Source organism: Panthera uncia (genome assembly GCF_023721935.1).
Source record: "Panthera uncia isolate 11264 chromosome B2 unlocalized genomic scaffold, Puncia_PCG_1.0 HiC_scaffold_24, whole genome shotgun sequence".
In the NCBI taxonomy this organism is placed as follows: Eukaryota; Metazoa; Chordata; class Mammalia; order Carnivora; family Felidae; genus Panthera; species Panthera uncia.
In genome coordinates, this window is record NW_026057580.1 from 64,353,898 (window position 1) to 64,371,462 (window position 17,565).

General features: G+C 40.8%; 1 long non-coding RNA gene across 1 annotated transcript in view; it reads left to right on the forward strand.

Annotated features, from left to right (window-relative positions):
- The window catches only part of LOC125938749 (uncharacterized), a 41,346-nt gene extending 24,576 nt beyond the window's left edge, over positions 1–16,770 (forward strand). The window contains exons 3-5 of the long non-coding RNA XR_007462802.1: positions 13,282–13,471; positions 14,800–14,978; positions 15,870–16,770. This is a non-coding gene — a long non-coding RNA (uncharacterized LOC125938749). The remainder of the gene's footprint in view (positions 1–13,281; positions 13,472–14,799; positions 14,979–15,869) is intronic.
- The last annotated feature ends 795 nt before the right edge of the window (positions 16,771–17,565 follow it).

Below are 17,565 nucleotides of genomic sequence, written 5' to 3' on the forward strand. Positions count from 1 at the left end.
GATTTTGTATCTGTTTTCTTAATTATTGTTTCCTATTGAATATTAGATTAGCTTTTGGCAACAGAGATGTAAGTTTTAGTGTTTCCCTTTAAGGATCTGAAATTTTGAACTTTTGAATGGATCTTTAGTTGACAGTTTATTTTGCCTTCCTTCACAAGGTGGATAACAATGACTCTGTCAAACAAATGTGCAATATTGTTGCAATACTGTTTAAGAAAATAACTGGTTTTTTAGATAAAAAAAATTTTTAGTAGGTAGGATGGTTTAAAAACCAAGTGAATAAGAACCAGTAACAGCATAAGTGTGTAGTGATAAATTCTTTTAAATGTTGATTGATATATTTTGCTAACAAATTCTAAAAATTAAGATAATGTTAATGAGAAAATTGTTTTATTTAAAATTTTATTTCCTCTTTGTGTCTAGCTCCTACCCAGCTCCCTGGCCTATCTCTCCTTTGTTTTCTGATACGTCTTTATTCTCTTTTCATTCTGCTAATTTCTTAATTTGTAACATAAGAACTTGTCATTTTCATAGGTTTAAAAGTGGTGGAGAGGAGCCTGGGAAGCTCAGTTGGTTAAGCCTCTGGCTTCAGCTCAGGTCATGATCTCGTGGTTCATGGATTCGAGCCCCACATCAGGCTCTGTGCTGACAGCTCAGAGCTTGGAGCCTCCTTCAGATTCTGTGTCTTCATCTCTCTCTCTGCCTCTCCCCTGCTCACGCTTGGTCTCTCTCTCTCTCTCAAAAATGAACAAACATTTAAAAAAATTAAAAAAAAAAAAAAGAATGTGAATTTGGAAATAGGGCCGTTACAGAGGACATCAAATTAAAGTGAGATCATTAGGGCGGGCCCTAATCTAATATGATTGATATCCTTATGAAAAGGGGAAATTTGGACAAGAGAGAAGCCCAAAGACTATGTGAAGACACCTAGAGAGAAGATGGCCATGTGACTGGGGTGATGCATCGACAAACCAAAAAATACCACTGATTGCTGGAAAATGCCAGAAGCTAGAAGAGGCAAGGAGAGATTCTCCCCATGAGAGAGAGCTGTCAGAGAGGGCATGACGCAAATGACACCTCAATTTCAGCTTCCAGGACTGTAAGAGAATACATTTCTGTTGTTTTAGGGCACATAGTTTTTAGTACTTTGTTATGGTATCCATAGGCAAGGACTATGGAAACTTTTGGCACCTGGACTTTGCAATGGTTTATCAGCTCTCAAATGAAAGATTGATATTAAGTAACAACTTTTTTTTTGTCTCCAGAAATTGGAGGAGAAATAGCTAAATAAGAAAAGGCCCTCTTGTTCAGTCCCCATAAGAAAATTTCTTTTCAATATTATTTGAAGGAATATGGCATGCAGTTCTAACGACTAGTCTTTTTTAAAGACTCTATTCACAGTTAAAATATATGGCCTGTAAAAGAAAATGAGACTGCTTATTTGAGACCAATTTTTTTTAAGCCCTAATGTGGGGCTTGAACTCATGACCCTGAGATCAGGCCCGAACGGAGAACAAGAGTCTGCCACTCAACTGACTAAGCCACACAGGTGCCCCGAGACCAACTTTTATTTATGTATTTAAATGTTCTCAATGTATAAGGAAGATTTTAGTAATAAAAAATCATTTTAAGGAGCCCCTCAGATCACAATAGACACAGAATCTAGTTTTATGGGTACAGAAAAGTATCAAACTTTATGTTTTCTGAAAATTAAGAGAAATTACATTATAACTATATTAATGACTGAAAATTTCATATTAGACAAAAACCTGTAACTACTCAAAATTACACATGCCTAGTCCAAAAACATCAGTAAGAAACAACTGTAGATGGGCTCAAAATAATAAGTTCTATGACATTTAAAATTGAGATTTGGCATGTTTTTGAAGTAAACATAATGAGATGCACATGTGTGGGATTCTTTCCTCTCTTCTTACTTGTACTGTAACTACAAGTATCAATGACAATAATACGGCTACAGACACGAAATAGTTTCTCTTCCTTTCTGTCACTCTTTTCTCTCAAGTGTTCACATTATTTTTTATTGGTACCAATGTTCACATTTTTGTACCTTTCCCAAGTATATTGAGAAAACATGTCAATAAAAATTTTAATTTAAAAAATAGGTAGCCTGAGGTCCAGATAATAAAGACACATTCTTTCAAAAACAGGTATAAGGAGTACAGAATGGGGGGGAGGGGGCAAAGTTCTAGAACTGAAATCTTGACCTTAACAAACATACTATATATTTCTATCTCTTGTGGGCTGGACACTGAGACTTACCAAGCCCAACATGAATTTATTTGTGGAGATACAACTTGCCCTTCTATAATCGTACGTTTGTTGATAACATATTTCAACCAATTTTGTATTTTCTTTGGGTCTCTGAATTGATTTGCTATAAGTTATCTACTGACCAAAAAGCTAAAACTCAGAATCCTTAAGTCATGAGACTTGTTCAGAGTCCATTTTTATTTTCTTCCAAAATTTTGTGCAAGTTGCAAGAGAAGAGACACGAATTATCTTAATTCTACTAAAATATGGATATACTTTTTAAATACATGGACAAAAAGTAGTATTGATATAATCTGTATATTCTTTTTTTTTACTATTTGACCTGACTCTATTTCTCTTTGAAGAGAAGTCCCAAGAAAACTTGTAATACGTGAAAAGTCAATTTCTTTAAAAATCGTCACCAACTCAACCCTGGTTTATCAGTAGGAAAAGTTATCAATTATTAAAAAAACTAGTAATACTCCCAAGGTATCTACTTCTGCTACAAAGAAATTAAGAATTAATATTGGCACCTTGAGTCTTGTGGAAATCAATTTAAAAATCCCCACCATAGTGGGAAGTTATTTGAAAATGCATATAAGGTTCAATAGTCATTAGGAAGCAATTAATCAAAGGTAAAGACAACAATGAAAAGAAAATGTTTGCATAGTCTCCTGCCTTAGTATCAATCATCTGTTTTGCAAATTTTCACGGTTACTTTCAATATCTCAGGCAACTTCCTCAGTCATTATCATTCATTATCATTTAGCTCTGATTCTATCAGACTGTGCTAAAATAGTAAGATGAGATCAAGCTAAATGCATACCAGAAGGTATAGTCATTTGAAATGCATTCTAAAATCAATTAGAAATTAACCTGGGTTATCAGTGGAGGTAGAAACATAATTACAGGCAATTGAGAATTGACTGTGTACATTGTGTTCATATGCTTGTGTTTTTGTACAGGCTGATATAATTCTGTGAAATGAGGGCAAGCTCTTAAATGATTTGGCTGCTTCTGCCTTATTTTATGGTTGGGCATTCAGTTGACATCACAGGTTACAATATGAAGTCTAGACCTGCTAGGTAGGGTGCAGCTCTGTGTTCACTCTGATGGTGGTATGGCTCACCTCCAAAACCTTTCTTATGAGTTGACCTTGTTATTCTCACCTGCATGTCTCAACCTATATTGGGCTTAAAATGTGAGTATCAACTAAATGGAAATAGAGACTTTCCCCCTTTCTGTTCTTTCTCCCCCTCTGCCTCCTCTGTCTCCTTTACTTTTAGTTTGTTTTTTGTATGCATATGCATTATAATTCTTACTGGTCCAGGCTCCACACTGAACTTTGACAATGCCTGAAGAAATCCTGTCATTAACACATATGGAACAAAAGTGGCCTTCTTTTACTTCTGGGCTTTTGCCTTCTGGAGAAAGAATGAGAAAACTCCTTATTCAAGGGATTGCTCATCCTTTTCTAAATTGACTTGCAGATTTGCTTTTATCTAGGACATCTTGTAAGGTGTATGGGCGTCTGCCTCCCTGACACCCTAAGTCAGATGAATGGCCTCTTTTTCAATAACTTTCACTTTGATATACATATTTTTGAAAGTTTTCCCCCTTTCTTCCTTCAGAAAATTGGATGTGTTAAATATGCCCTGCCTGCTTTAGCATTGCCTGTCTGGCGGAGTGCTGGAAAATTTACATTTAAACAGCACCTCCAACAGTTCTTAATGATGTGCTGAAAGGCGGCTGGCTCAAGTCCAAGTCTGGGGTTTTACTGCTTAGGCAGGAAGGTCAGTTTAGTCCTAAGGGGAAGGAAAAAAAAGTACTATACTCTGTATATCCTGCAAAAGAAAACTTACAGATTCAGATGTAATATTTAAAATACTTCCTTCTTAATTTCAAAGTAATTGCTTTCAGTAGGCAGTGAACTCCCAATGGTTAAAATTATTAGCTTAAGACGTTTTGCTTTAGTTTAGACAAAAACCTCTAAGTGGCCTACTTTCATTTTCGTTTGGTTGAACAGTTTGTGGTTATAATATTTAAAATAAACTTTTAAAATGATCTCGTTAAGGGGGTAAGGGAGTTAAAAAAAAACCCCACCAAACCTCAATTTTTGAAACCTTTATCCTGAAGACCTCTGCCTAATTGTTCCAATAAAGATATAAAAACTTGTATCAATTATGTGAGTTTAGTATAGTCTCAGAAGCAATAGAAAGCCAAAAAAAATGCAGTCACGTTATGTTTTATGTCTTAGATTAGCTACTCATTTTGTTTTTCATGAATTTTAAAGACATGGTTATGCCTACCTGAGGTACCTTAATAGCTCAGAAGGAAAATCTTAGCGACATAGGACTACCTGCCAACTGACAAGGAGATTACTTATGGATGATGTGTGCTCTTTAGTTATCCCTGAAACTCCCCTGGTACAATTAACTGGTTGGGAGGTGAAGGCTAGGACAGGCAGATTAATGTAACAACTTTCCTTCACAACTAAGTCATTTGTTAAATAAAATCTATGGGAAAGCTAATGCCATAAAAGAAGTTAGATAGCATCACCATGGTGTTACCCTTGAACTCTAGAGACTAAATGATCTTCAAATAAGTAGTATTTAAACAAACCCCTTTACAAACGAAATGAAAGACTAGAGAGTTTATTTAATAACCACCACAAACATAAAGTAAGTGGTACAAAATTCCATTTTCTTGACTTGATTTTGATAATAATTCAATGTGCTGAGTAAGCCTTCAAATCCTGAAGTTAAACTCCTCCCCCTCCTCCCCCCCTCCCCCCACCCCCCACATTTTCCACTGCTTCTTCTATTGAAAAAAATGATTGCTACTGCTCTTGGTTTTTTTGAGCACAAACCATGTTGTCTAATGCATACCAAAGAAAGCTGGTTAATGGACATCAATCAGTTCAGAAATTGCTCAAAGACAGCTTGTACATTATGTTGAGGCTTGAGGATGGGACGATACCCCTATGCCATCACAACAGTGCAAAGCACAGTAGGAAACTTCTTGTAATTTTCTGCCCAAGAGTCACTCACTGCATGAAAACAAGAAGGCTGCAATCTGCTTTGCGGTACACTGAAATATTTTGTATTCCTACTTGGTTTCTCTAAGAACAGAATTTTATGAAGTCTGAGATCATTCTGAGGGGCATCCATTAAAATGTGACTGTCTGTGTGCAGATTTCTCTATAATGATGTTTCTTATTCTTCTTTTGGGTTATAACCCCCTTTGAGAATGGGTAAAAATTACAGAGTTTACAAAAAATGCACACACGCACAGAAGTTGCATATCCATGAAGTCCCTCAGCATGTCTTGGAGCCCCTGCTGCACACAAGCTACACTTGATCTGATTGATGAATTCATCTTACATTTTTATAACCTTTCTAGGCTGCCTGCATTTTACTGGTACTTCTTGGTCAGGGAGCCAAGATTCCTTTAAAAATCCACACACACAAAAATGAGATTCCTTGAAAAGGAGCAGTAACAGACAAACAAAACTTAAAACCCAACAACCCCCAAGATTCGATTCCTCTAGGAAAATCTGTGTCATTACTTTTCTAGGTGTTGCTATCTCATTCCAGCTTACTGAGGTTCTAGTCCTTTCTTTCCCATTGCTGCTTCCATGTGCTCTTCTACCTTCCCCTCACCTGACCCCAACATGGACACATTCTTACTCATTTTGTTCCAAACAAGTGACACCTTTGTAACTGCACACTCGTTTAATTTGTGTGACCAGATCCCTTCCCTTCCAGTGTATGCAATTTTGTGTCACAGAGTCTTTCTTCTGAAAAGACTTCTTCAGGAAGCAGAAGTTCTGAACTGAAGAAATGCTCTCCTTTCTCAAATTAGAATTTGAGATTAGCTCTGGATACAGTGCGTTGACTCATTTCAAATTTAAGAGATTATACACGTTTTCATCGGTACCAGTTTTCTCTTTCTACCTTAATGAGCCAAATATTAACCAGTTTCACACCTCCCTCCCCTTTTGCACCTTACCCTTATCTCCACATTCCAAGAAGAGTAGCATCTGTAAGATCCTGTGGGTTTTTACCTGCGGGAGGGAAGACTCGTGGTTATCTCCCATGTAAATGGTTTCTCTTTAAATGCAGGTTTCCAGTTTTCCACTAGTTGGGGCTCTATACAAAGGAAAGAACACCGAGGCGCTGCTTCAGAATTACTAACACAACAACGTTTTAAACAGTGTCTCTGAACTATTTCCTCAGTCTCTGAAGTAGGCTCCCTAATTTTCGTTCCAATGTACCAATCGCTAGGTTGGTATTATATAGCTGGATCAGTTGTGCTTGCTTCGTTTACCTTCATCAGAGAAGTCTCAACCCAGTTGATTGCTTCTGGTATCACTTGCAGGGATCCAGTTCACCCCGTGCACAGTTATTACAAAACAGGAAAATATAAAGTACACAGATAAAACATTCAGTACATAAACAGCAAGAAGGTCTTTTCTGCAAGTTTTTTTTCTAGGGCGGGGTAGACCCCAGTCTTCTCTTAAAGCTCAAGTGGCAAAGTTCTGCATAAATTAGACCCTTAATGAGTATGGTTTGATTTCTGTCTCTACTTAAGGACCTGAGTTTGGACAAGATTGTCCACTATCGGTTCTTTTAAAAACCCATTGGAAAACTGTCTTGGTCCATGCTAACGTTTGGCTTTCCTTACTCTGTGTCAGGTTGAAAGATTACCTTGGGTAGTCATATATAATCAAGGTCTCCCAGTGCTTTGCTTACCCTTGTGTTTTGTTTTGGTTTGTTTATCCTGTCTCTTTCCACCTCCCCGGAGATCCTTTGGCAAATCTGATAAACAATGCCTTTTTCTTGCTCAAGGCAGAAAGTCCGATCGAATACAATGGGAGGCCAGACTTGGCTGAAATGCCGGCTGCAGGTGTTCTCTGCATTGTGGTCTTGTAAACCAGATGCTGGGAGGCCAGCTCCTGCTTCCCTTCTCTGTCTACACTCCGGAGACCACCACTCCTGGGTAGGACCAGGTTGAAGAGAATAATGTACACACCACAGCATCCTTCTGACAGATAAAATGAGTTGTCCTAGAAACATTTTCACAAAGTTCTCCTTGAAGTTCTCAAACACATACAGTTTGATTGGTTTTCTCCCTCCCTTTCCTGATCTGACACGGCCATCCTCTCAACACACATGCGCTGGACAATGTAGTCTACTAGAAGCAGATTCTCAGTGGCAAGTTTATTTTTCTCTGGATTATATTATCTGGAAAGACAAGACCGGCCATGGACAAGAGGGTGATGATTTTTATGGTTCTGATAACAATGACACAGATGCCAAAAGCCTTGCACAGCCTCAGATTTTATGAACATTTCTATAGGTGCCATAAATCGCTGAACCATCCAGAAAGAACATTAAATCTTCTATCTCGAATGTTGAACATTAAATAAGAGATCAGGGAGAAATTGGTCCCTGTTGGAAGGTGACTATGCTATAAGCACTGGCTGCCAGAGAGGTTGGTTCTGGTATTTTTATTAAGCTGATTCTATGTTATATTATTTCAGTTCTAAACATTAGTAATAAATTGACTGCATGTGTATTTGAACCCTTAACAGCACACCTGAATGAATTAAGTTCTGTCCTGCTGTTAATATTTTTATTTCCAATTTCAATGTTACTTTTTGTCACAAATGCCTTTCTGGACAGAGTTAATATCTTGTGTTCATACAGAGGGATCTATTTTTCTCTGTGCATCCCTGTACAGTGTTCCTAAAAGTCAACTGCAAAAGCTTTTGCCTTGAGGATTAAGGAACTGACCCCACTCCACTCTGGAGGCCTGCATGCAAATGCCTCCAGTGAGAGTGTGGGGGCCATGGCCTGGAGGAGAGGCATGTTACTGGGCCTTCTCAACACCACCGTCTCCTCATCCAAGAGAACCTGGTCTCTTGTCAGTGAGCCTCTACTGACACGACAGCTTAAAGAAGCCCTTTAGATGTGTTTCCTGTAGCTCTGTAACGCGTGGATATAGTTTTGTTCCTGCATGCTCAGTCCAAGTCTAGCGTGAAGAGAATACTTTGAGATGAAGAATCTGGAGTGGGTCTGTGGGAATGGCAGGACAAGAGGGGGGGTAGGGTGGGAGAGGAGTGACAAATCAGAACTAGTGGGGTTGACGTGGTATCAAGGATATGTGTTGTTTGCTGAAAATTCCTTGAAATAAACCAAAGGGTTCACAACACATTTTCCAAAAAAGGGACAACTTCAATTCACACCCATCTTCTTCTCAGCCAAAGCCTCATTAGAAGAGGCACCAAAACCTAACACAATTAGGGGAAGAGAGAGGGGGGACTCTGGTAGGTGAGAAACTATGGAGAGATACCCTGACCTGCAGATGTGTTGTGCCCAGAGTTTGGAATCCACTTGGGGGCAGCCAATGGGGCACAGGGGGTTCTTTAGATGGAGATGAATACGGAAATGGAGATTACAACCTAAGATAAACAATGCATCTTTTATCGAATACGATTGGAACTGTTTTCACTTATCTGCACGGCTCTTTTGTGCCTCTTAATTTGTCCTTGAAGCTCTGTATCTAATCATTAGCTGAGCAACCAATAATTCTCCCTCAGTCCCCCACCCCTTTTTACAACCAACTTTAATCTTTCGACTCAGTGAAAAACATGTTTCCCCTATCATAACTGGTTTAACAAAAATTCTCTTTCAAGTTTAGATTGCTCAGATACAATGCTTTCCTGCAGCTTCATGCTGGAGAAAGGAATTTACATTAGAAAAGAGAGATTTATGATAGCATTGAATTTCCATTTGAATACGGAGAGTTAATAACATGCATATGTTTTTTTATTATTATTATTTTAAGGTTTAAACTACCCCATAGGCAAGAGGAAAGCTGGAAACTTCGGGGCTGGCAAGACTCAATGAATAATTTAATCTGGATTTCATTCACAAACAGCAGCTCACTCCTAGGGAAAGGACTGGTGTGCTTCCCCAGATCGGAACTGGAGTAAGTGCCAGGATTTCCTGATTTGTTTACATTTCTCAAAAAACTTTTCCCCCCCGGACCAGGACAGAATTAGACTTCCTTTTCCACTTTTGGCTCCTTCCAGGCTATTCTTGCTCAAGGTATTCTCTCCCCTTTCCCTGCATTCTTCTTTGTCGAAGTCTCAGCTGGGTTCTTTTGTCTCCCAGAAACACTGGGAGGCAGTGAAAGATGTTGGCGGAAGAACCATGGTCATCGCGACAACAATGCGCCCACTGAAGCCCGCTTTTCCTGGACCTTTTCCTGGACCTTTCCTGGCCTTTTGCTCCACCTCTGCATCTCAAGTCTTCTGATCTGTCTCTCACGAAGCGTAGGAAAGCAGTCTGGGAGGCCTGGGGTGTGATAGGCATCAAGTGACCTGGCTAAATCGTGAGGCTCCAGAAGGAGAAACTGAAATCACTTCCATTCACATGCACTCTGCTGGTGAGACCTATCCTTCAGATAACACAATTTCATCCAGATCTAAGCGTGGGGCACAAATGTTTCCCTTTCAGGGGGCAAGTTTCTGGGACCTGTGGCTAGGGGCTTCTCTTTCCCCCTGTTACCCTTTCTACTCCACTTTCACCCTCTTGACCGTCTATAGTTGTTACAAAAGCTTGTTTTGAAAATGTACTCTACGTTCATCTGTTTATAAATGTTTGGCAATCCGGGGATTAGTTCCATTTCCTAACAAGGGAAAATGTAGGCTGCGCTCAATGGCCTATGTGCATGTACAAAAAGCAGGCAGATCTTGCAGGGGCAGGGGGGTGGTGGTTGGCACAAATAGGAATAAGTCAGAAACACACCAGCTGTCGGAGGGAGAGAGGACAGGTTCATTGAAGGAGAGGTGTAACTTTCTTGTTTATTTGCAGTTCCATTTCTTTTTTCCTTCTCTCTTGTTTCTGGGGCTAAAGGTCTCTTTTGATTTCACTAGTTAAGGTCATCTCTGTTTTGAAACAGGTCTGCCTTTTTGGCCCTAGGGATAATTGTGACAATTGTCTTGAAGCAACCCTATCCTCCCTTCTTGGATACCTTTCTTCCCCATTTTGGGTTCCCTGGGGCAGCCAGTGTCATCTGTCCTTTTTGCTTTCCTAGAAATCAAACCTAATTCTCAGTAGAGAAGCAGATCACTTTGTTTGTACTGGTGTATGGCTCTTTAATTAATTAGCACCATCCCAGTGTTATTTGCATCATAACAGAAGAAGAAATTTGAAGTAAAGGAATGAGTCTCTAGTGGTGGAATTTATGATACCAGTGGAGGTCCTCAAAGCAATATGTCTTCCAAGTGCTCCTGTAATCACATCATATTGAAGGTGGATTATGTTTAAAGTAGGGCCAAGTCAGGCACGTGTGTTTATTTATATCCTTATATATAGGTATGTAGATCTACACACAAACAGAGCTTATCACAAAGATCTTGCTGGTGCCGCTGTGCGGACTGATGAATGACCACGAGCCTTTTCTGAACCATCTACTAAAATAGTGGAGCTATGCATCAAGACAATATTTAGCTATTCTGAAATGTCATTCATGGCATTTGTTTAATCACTCAGGTAACTGTGGGGATGCCTACCTTTTAGAAGGCCCAAATGGACTCTCTTCTATGCTCTCCTACAAAGTAAGGCTCACCAAATGGCTATGTTTTCACTATAACCTAAACACACATTAAGATGCACCCCGTGGGGGCACCTGGGAGCTCAGTCGGTTAAGTGTCTGACTCTTGATTTCGGGTCAGGTCATGATCTCATGGTTTGTGGGCTTGAGCCCCACGTCAGGCTCTGCGCTGACAGTGAGGAGCCTGCTTGGGATTCTCTCTCTGCCTCTCTCTCTGCTCCTTCCCCACTCATGGACATGCATATGCTCTCTCTTTCTCTCTCAAAATAAATATACTTAAAAAAAAATAAAAAAAGATACACCCAGTGAACTCATGTGCACAAAGAGAGTTTAAATGGACACCGCATATCTCTGGACAGCAAAAGAATACAATTTTTCTTTTTTCTCCTACTGGTTTCAGAGATAGTACTGTAGGTGTACATGTTACAGAAAGAAGCAAGGTTTAACCGTTTGATGATTTCCTTCAAATCTTGCTTTGGATTATATTCTACAACAAGCACCTAGGAAATGATCAGCTAACAAGTGTAAGTGAATGTCCTCATCAGAGTTTAGAGAAAGATAGAAAATGAGTAATGACATGAGGTCCAATATGAAATGTATCTTCTAAGGGGAACTCCCCCCACCCCAACAAACATGTGTGATGGGAAGGGAAAAAAACAGGTTTAGAACAATGTTAATAGAAAACCTAAAAATCTCTGAAATCACATGAACATATATGCAAACTAGATTGTAGAACAGAATACATTTATTTTTTTACTCTTTCAACTACTTCAGTGAGCTATGATTGACATAGAGAAAGCTTTGCATATTTGATGTCTGTGGCTCCATGAGTATGGGGGAGAATATGGTACGTTTTTGTACTGTGTATACAGGTACTGCAGCTACCAGTATTTTCCAGTATGTTTCATACAACGTTGCATGTTCTTAATTCCAGGTCTTCATTTCAAGAGAAGACCAGAGGTAGGCAGCTTACCTCAGACAGCTTTCCCTATGTGTATGAATATATCCAATAATCTGTAGGACCTTCAGATTCCTCTATTGTTAGTATACAAGACCAACGGGCTCATCTGAAGAGACCCTTGGACCCTTAGGAATTCCGGCTTGAGTACTCTGTAGGCGGACCCAATGATTCTTTTGGGATTGTCTCCAGTACTAATCTAGACTCCCGCACAGAGAAAACACGGATAGGCTCCAAGACGGCCCCAGCGTGCCAGGCACCGGAGGTGCTGAAGATGAGTTAATTTCCATGTAGCAAGTAAACGTACTGGTTTTGCCTTGTGATTGTCAGAAGCCTGAGTGGGCTACTGTGCCAGGCACTCAAGAGTAGTCTGAGTCCTGGCAGACTGTATCACCTCCCTAGCCTGTGAGGGGAAGATTTTTCCTCTGCTGCGAAAGGTGCACCTGCCGCTTTCTCTGCAAGCTGGTGATGCTGAGAGGCTGCAAAGGTACACATTTTCTAGGGCCTGATTTCTGTCTTCTTATATACCATGTTCTTAGCTCAATAGCTACAGAGCTACTGTATGTTGAGCAAGATGTAAAAATACAGTAGTCTCCAATCCTAGAAACGTTTTCTTTTAATAACTGCCACACTTATGTGACTTCAAATGTATACATGGTGGGTGAGTAGCTGAGGTCAGATTCCAGTTATATATAAATGACTTCATTTTCTTTTTAAAGAGGTATTTTGTATTTGGAACCTGTCATGTCTCCACCAAGCTTCTGAGTCTTCACAGTTGGGTTCTCCTTGGTCTTTAGGGAAGTGCTGTAGACATGTCCGCTGCCTTCTAGGTTCCCAAAGATGCCTTAGAAAGAATCACTGCCCAAAGCCATGATTCCTGGGTAGTTTTGTTCACTGAGAGATCAGCAGACTGCCTGGGCACATGGGCAGCCGTCAGCTTGGGGTGAGGTGGGGCTGCACAGAGTAAGTTAGCAGATCTGAAAAACCATGTGGTTCTGACCAACGTGCAGATTTGGCCTATTCCACACTTGGCAGAGAGTGTAAAGACCTCTATTTCAGAGGAGGGAAAGCTGGGACATATGGGGAGGGTGTGATCGCTCAAGACTACTTTGGGATCCACTGGTAAAACAAGATGAAACCACCCAGTTTGTGACTATGGGACCAGATGGGCCTAGGTATTTTTTGAGCCAATGGCAGAGTTGTCTCTCTTATTTCCTTTACCCCACCCCACCCAGCTCTGATACCTCTCCTACTACTTAAGCTTAACATTTTTAGATCCCCTGGAGAGCAAGGGACCTTGGCTGGGACGAAGTCCACACCCACCACGCCCACCCATCTTGGGCCATCTTGTTATCTCTTCTTGGAGTGTGATTTAGTTCCACATGACACTAAGATATGATAACCTGAACTCTCTATTACTTTAGGAAAGACAACAGAGCAAAAAAATGCTTGTTGGAATAGCCCTGCTGATTATAGCTAGCAGGTGTTATCTTGGAAGAGGATGGAAAATGACACAGAGCCAAGAGTTGTTTTGGATGGCTAAAGTGAATTCAAAAATAGACGAAGATCTGCCCACACGTTAAGAAAATCCTCAAAGACAAGACAACTGTCAAGGTTGCACTTCTTAGCAGTTATCACCTACTTTTTGTTTTCTGCTTCATCAGCTATATAACCCTGCAAGTTTCATTATTAGGATTTCCTGCTACACTTTTAGTTTTCAGTTACAGATTGACTAGGGCCTGCCAGTATGTCTGGCCTACTGATGTTTGCTGGTAGATTATCCTTGTAAAAGCTACTATTGCAAGGGTTCATTTTTGAAAGGTAATGAGGAATGACAATTCAAATAAATTCCACGGCCTCATTGCTAGGGATGGTCTAACGACTATGAACAAAACAGAAAGATGGACTCATTTTAAATAAACCTTCGTGTTTAAAATACAATAGCAAACTAAGCAAACCAGCCAAAGAAACACCCCACAGTTGAATTTACCAACCTGAAGAGTTCAGACTTTGCCCAAGTCAGGGACCGACATCTAGTACAGGGATTCATTTTCCCTTTTCTCAATATTGAATGGAACTCCTTTTTTAAAGGCTTATGATTTATTGTCTAAAATTGGAACTGGGACAAATTCAAAGCAGGATGAAAGGAAGTCTCTAAAACAATAGCATTGAAATTCTCCCAGGGCTTTTTCAATTGTGAGAATGTAGTGTAATGGAGTTGCTACACTGTGTCGAGGCAGAGGACTCCATAGACTTGCCACAAGCCCAAGTGGTGTATTTTTGAATTGCTGTCTAAGCAGGTGGCCTCCATTGATGGAATGAACATTGATAGGGTTTTTATTCTCTATTGTGTTGAAAATATTCTACAATTTTCCAGGCATTAAACACACCTAGGCTAAGCAATGAACATGAGAGTCCGTGTTCCAGTCCTCAATATAAAGCTTCAACGATCCTGTGTGCCAGGGTCTAAGCCACACATTTTGCATGCATTAGTTCATTTGAACTTCACAACAATCTTATGGGCACAGGTACTATTACTGTTTCTATTTCACAGATAAAGGAACGGAGAGGTTGAGCAACGTGCTTAAAGCCACGTGGCTTGTGAGTGGCAAAGTCAGGATTTGAAGCTGGCTAGTCCCACTCCATTGTTACACTCGTAACCACTCGGCAGCATTGCCTCCTAAGAGAAGTAAATTGCCCGATTCAAGGATGTTAGTAGGCTTAGTAGGAATTGATTTGTTGTCCAGAGAAGCCTGACATGTATAGTTTTTGAGATGAATCCTGATATTTTCTGCCACTGACTAACGAGGCTGGATAGGCAGGGTCCTGCTATGTTTTACTACACAGCTGATAATCCCGATTCAATTTCATTCTCGTCCCAGCCTGCCTGTTTCTGACAACGATTGACGTAGCTTACATGCACTGATATATTTTTCTTCCAGGCCTCTGCAGAGCTGCAGTCTCATTTCAACCACTTCCTAAACATCACTGCTGAATCCAAGCCTTCAGGTACCTCCACCATCTACACTGACCCCTCTGGCTCCACCCTAAACTCACTCTTCGTTTGGATTTCTCTACCTCCCTAAGGTGTCGCCCAGTCACCCAGACTTGGAAGCGCAGGGTAAGATTCTTTTCCCTCTTTCCTATACCGTCCCTGACCTATCCCCTCCACAAACACATGATCGATTAGTCATCAAGCCCTGTGGATTCTCTGTGCCGCATCTCTCCCTGCATGGCTCTGTTGCGAGGAACCAAACTGCTAAAATCAGATTTTGGAATAAGTTTCCAGCTGGTTTGCCCCCGTTCAGGCTCTCTGTCCTTGATCTAACTACCAGACTGAAGTTGTGAACCGACTTCTTTAAGAGTTTTTCGTGGGCTGTGAGGTGCCAGGCACTGTTCTAAGCTGGACACATATCACCTCTCTGCCTTGCTTCTTGCTGTCCCTTCCACTTGGAATATCCATCTTCACTCTCCCTCTTGCCAAAATTTCTGCTTTCAGCCACCACAGAGTTCTCTGCTTTGCCAATGGATGAGGTCGCAGTATGCACACATCCTTTCCTCCCTGAGCTGAGGCAAGAAAGATTTAAAGAGCTCTTGCCTGACACCTGACTGTGGTAGAAAGTCTCTTGGTACTGATTTAGCCTGTTCACCCTCCTTGGTTTCTGCTTTGATTCTAATGCCCACCTTAGACCTTAGTCTTAGTACTTGAATTTATGCTACATGTTTGTTTTTTGAGTTCCTCATGGTAACCTTCTATTTCGTACATTTTTCACAGTGTCCCCTTACTATAACCCTGTCCATACACTACATCCCTGTGAGACCCAACTTCCCCAAAGACTCTGCAGTTTCTGATACTCTACCTGCCTCTTTGGAAACTAAATATTGTGGTTCATTGGTTCAACAATGAATAAAGGTTTATTGAAGGCCCTCTATGTGACAGAGGCCAGTTACACAACACATAACAGGAACGATAATTTCCTCTTCCCCTGGAGTTCATTCACTCTCTCACTAGGGCAAGCGGTTACCTCAAGAAGATAATTTTGGAGAACAAGAAAAACCATGGAGCAAACAAAATGGGCTGCTGAGATGGAGGAAGAGGAAGGCAGAGGCTGGTTTAGATAAGATGCTAAGGGAAAGCATCTCAGGTTGAACTTGAATGTTCAGAAAGAGCCAGCCACGTGTAAAATCAGGGAAATTGTTCCAAGCAGAGAAGACTGCAGATGAGAAAGATCCTACTGGGTCCACCAGCCTGGCATGCCCTAGAAACAGAAGAGAGGCCAACAGATGAGCAAAGGAGGGGAAAATGGAAAGAAAGGTGGCCATAGGGGCCCAAGCACGGAGGTCTTGTTGCCATGTCCCTGAGAGGTAGTTTTGTTGGATTTTCCCCAGTTGTTGGTTGCCTGACCCTCCAGATCTTTTGCACTGTTCATCGCACTGACCTTCCCCTTAGTCCCCTCTGGGCTGATTTGTCCTCCCCCAACCCCTAGACGCACCTATTTCGGTGGCAGGATATGGTTATGGACTGTTGGATTCCACTCACTGCCCATCTCATGGTCATTACATGGGCAATACCCAGTCAGCACACATCCAGGGAGGGATGGTGCCCAACCAAGTTCTATTTAACTTTCAAAGCCCAATTCCCCTACCAGTTTCTTCAGGATGTTTTCCTAAATGATCCTAGCTAGAGAAAGACCCTTTCCCAGTACCCTGCCTTGGTCTGAGCCATCGCATGCTAGTTTGTACTGTGGTGTCACCTTCCCTTGCAGATTGTATGCTTTTGATAGTAGGGACCATGTTGGCTACGATTTTGTTTTGCTTGGATTAAACAGCATAGTGTCTTGCTCTCAGCAGCCATGTGATGATAACTGTGTTTTGAAGAATAAACTCTTTGTGATGGTTTCTGGCTACTGTCATGAGGATTAAGAATATCTGTAAAGCACCTAGAGCACAGTGGTTTCTAAATAAATCATAATATTGTGATCATTATCATAATTGTGTGACCTTGGGCATAACTCTTTATGTTTAAATGCTGCTGTTGGAAAGAATGATTTCGGGGGTGCCTGGGTGGCTTAGTCGGTTAAGCGTCCAACTTCGGCTCAGGTCATGATCTCACGGTCTGTGAGTTCGAGCCCTGCGTCGGGCTCTGTGCTGACAGCTCAGAGCCTGGAGCCTGCTTTCTATTCTATGTGTGTGTGTGTCTCTCTGCCCTTGCCTTGCTCACGCTCTGTCTCTCTCTCAAAAATAAATAAACGTAAAAAAAAAATTAAAAAAAAGAAGAATGATTTCTAAAATGTTTTCTGGTTCTAAAACTTGAGCACAAACTGAAGAATCTCAGGAAAAGACAATCTTTGGCTGGTGGGTAACATTTCCCCAGTGGGAAGGCTTAAGGGCATTGCAGGTTCTTTTATAATATTGGCGGTAATTCACAATAGGTTATTTTCAACAATGTGACAAGTGGGTATTGGCTCTTAGTCATATTTCAGATGTTTTGAGTGTATAAACAGTGATAGTACTTTTTTTCAACTGTGTACCTGCAGTAGTGAGCATTGTCAGAGAGGTGGGTAAACAGAAATTCTCACATACTTCTGTTGGGTCTGTATGTTAGTACACTCTCTTTGGAGGATTAGAAAATAGCTAGGAAAGTAAAAGGTGCATATATTACATGATCCAGCAATTCTGCCCCTAGAGAAACTCTAGCACATTCACCA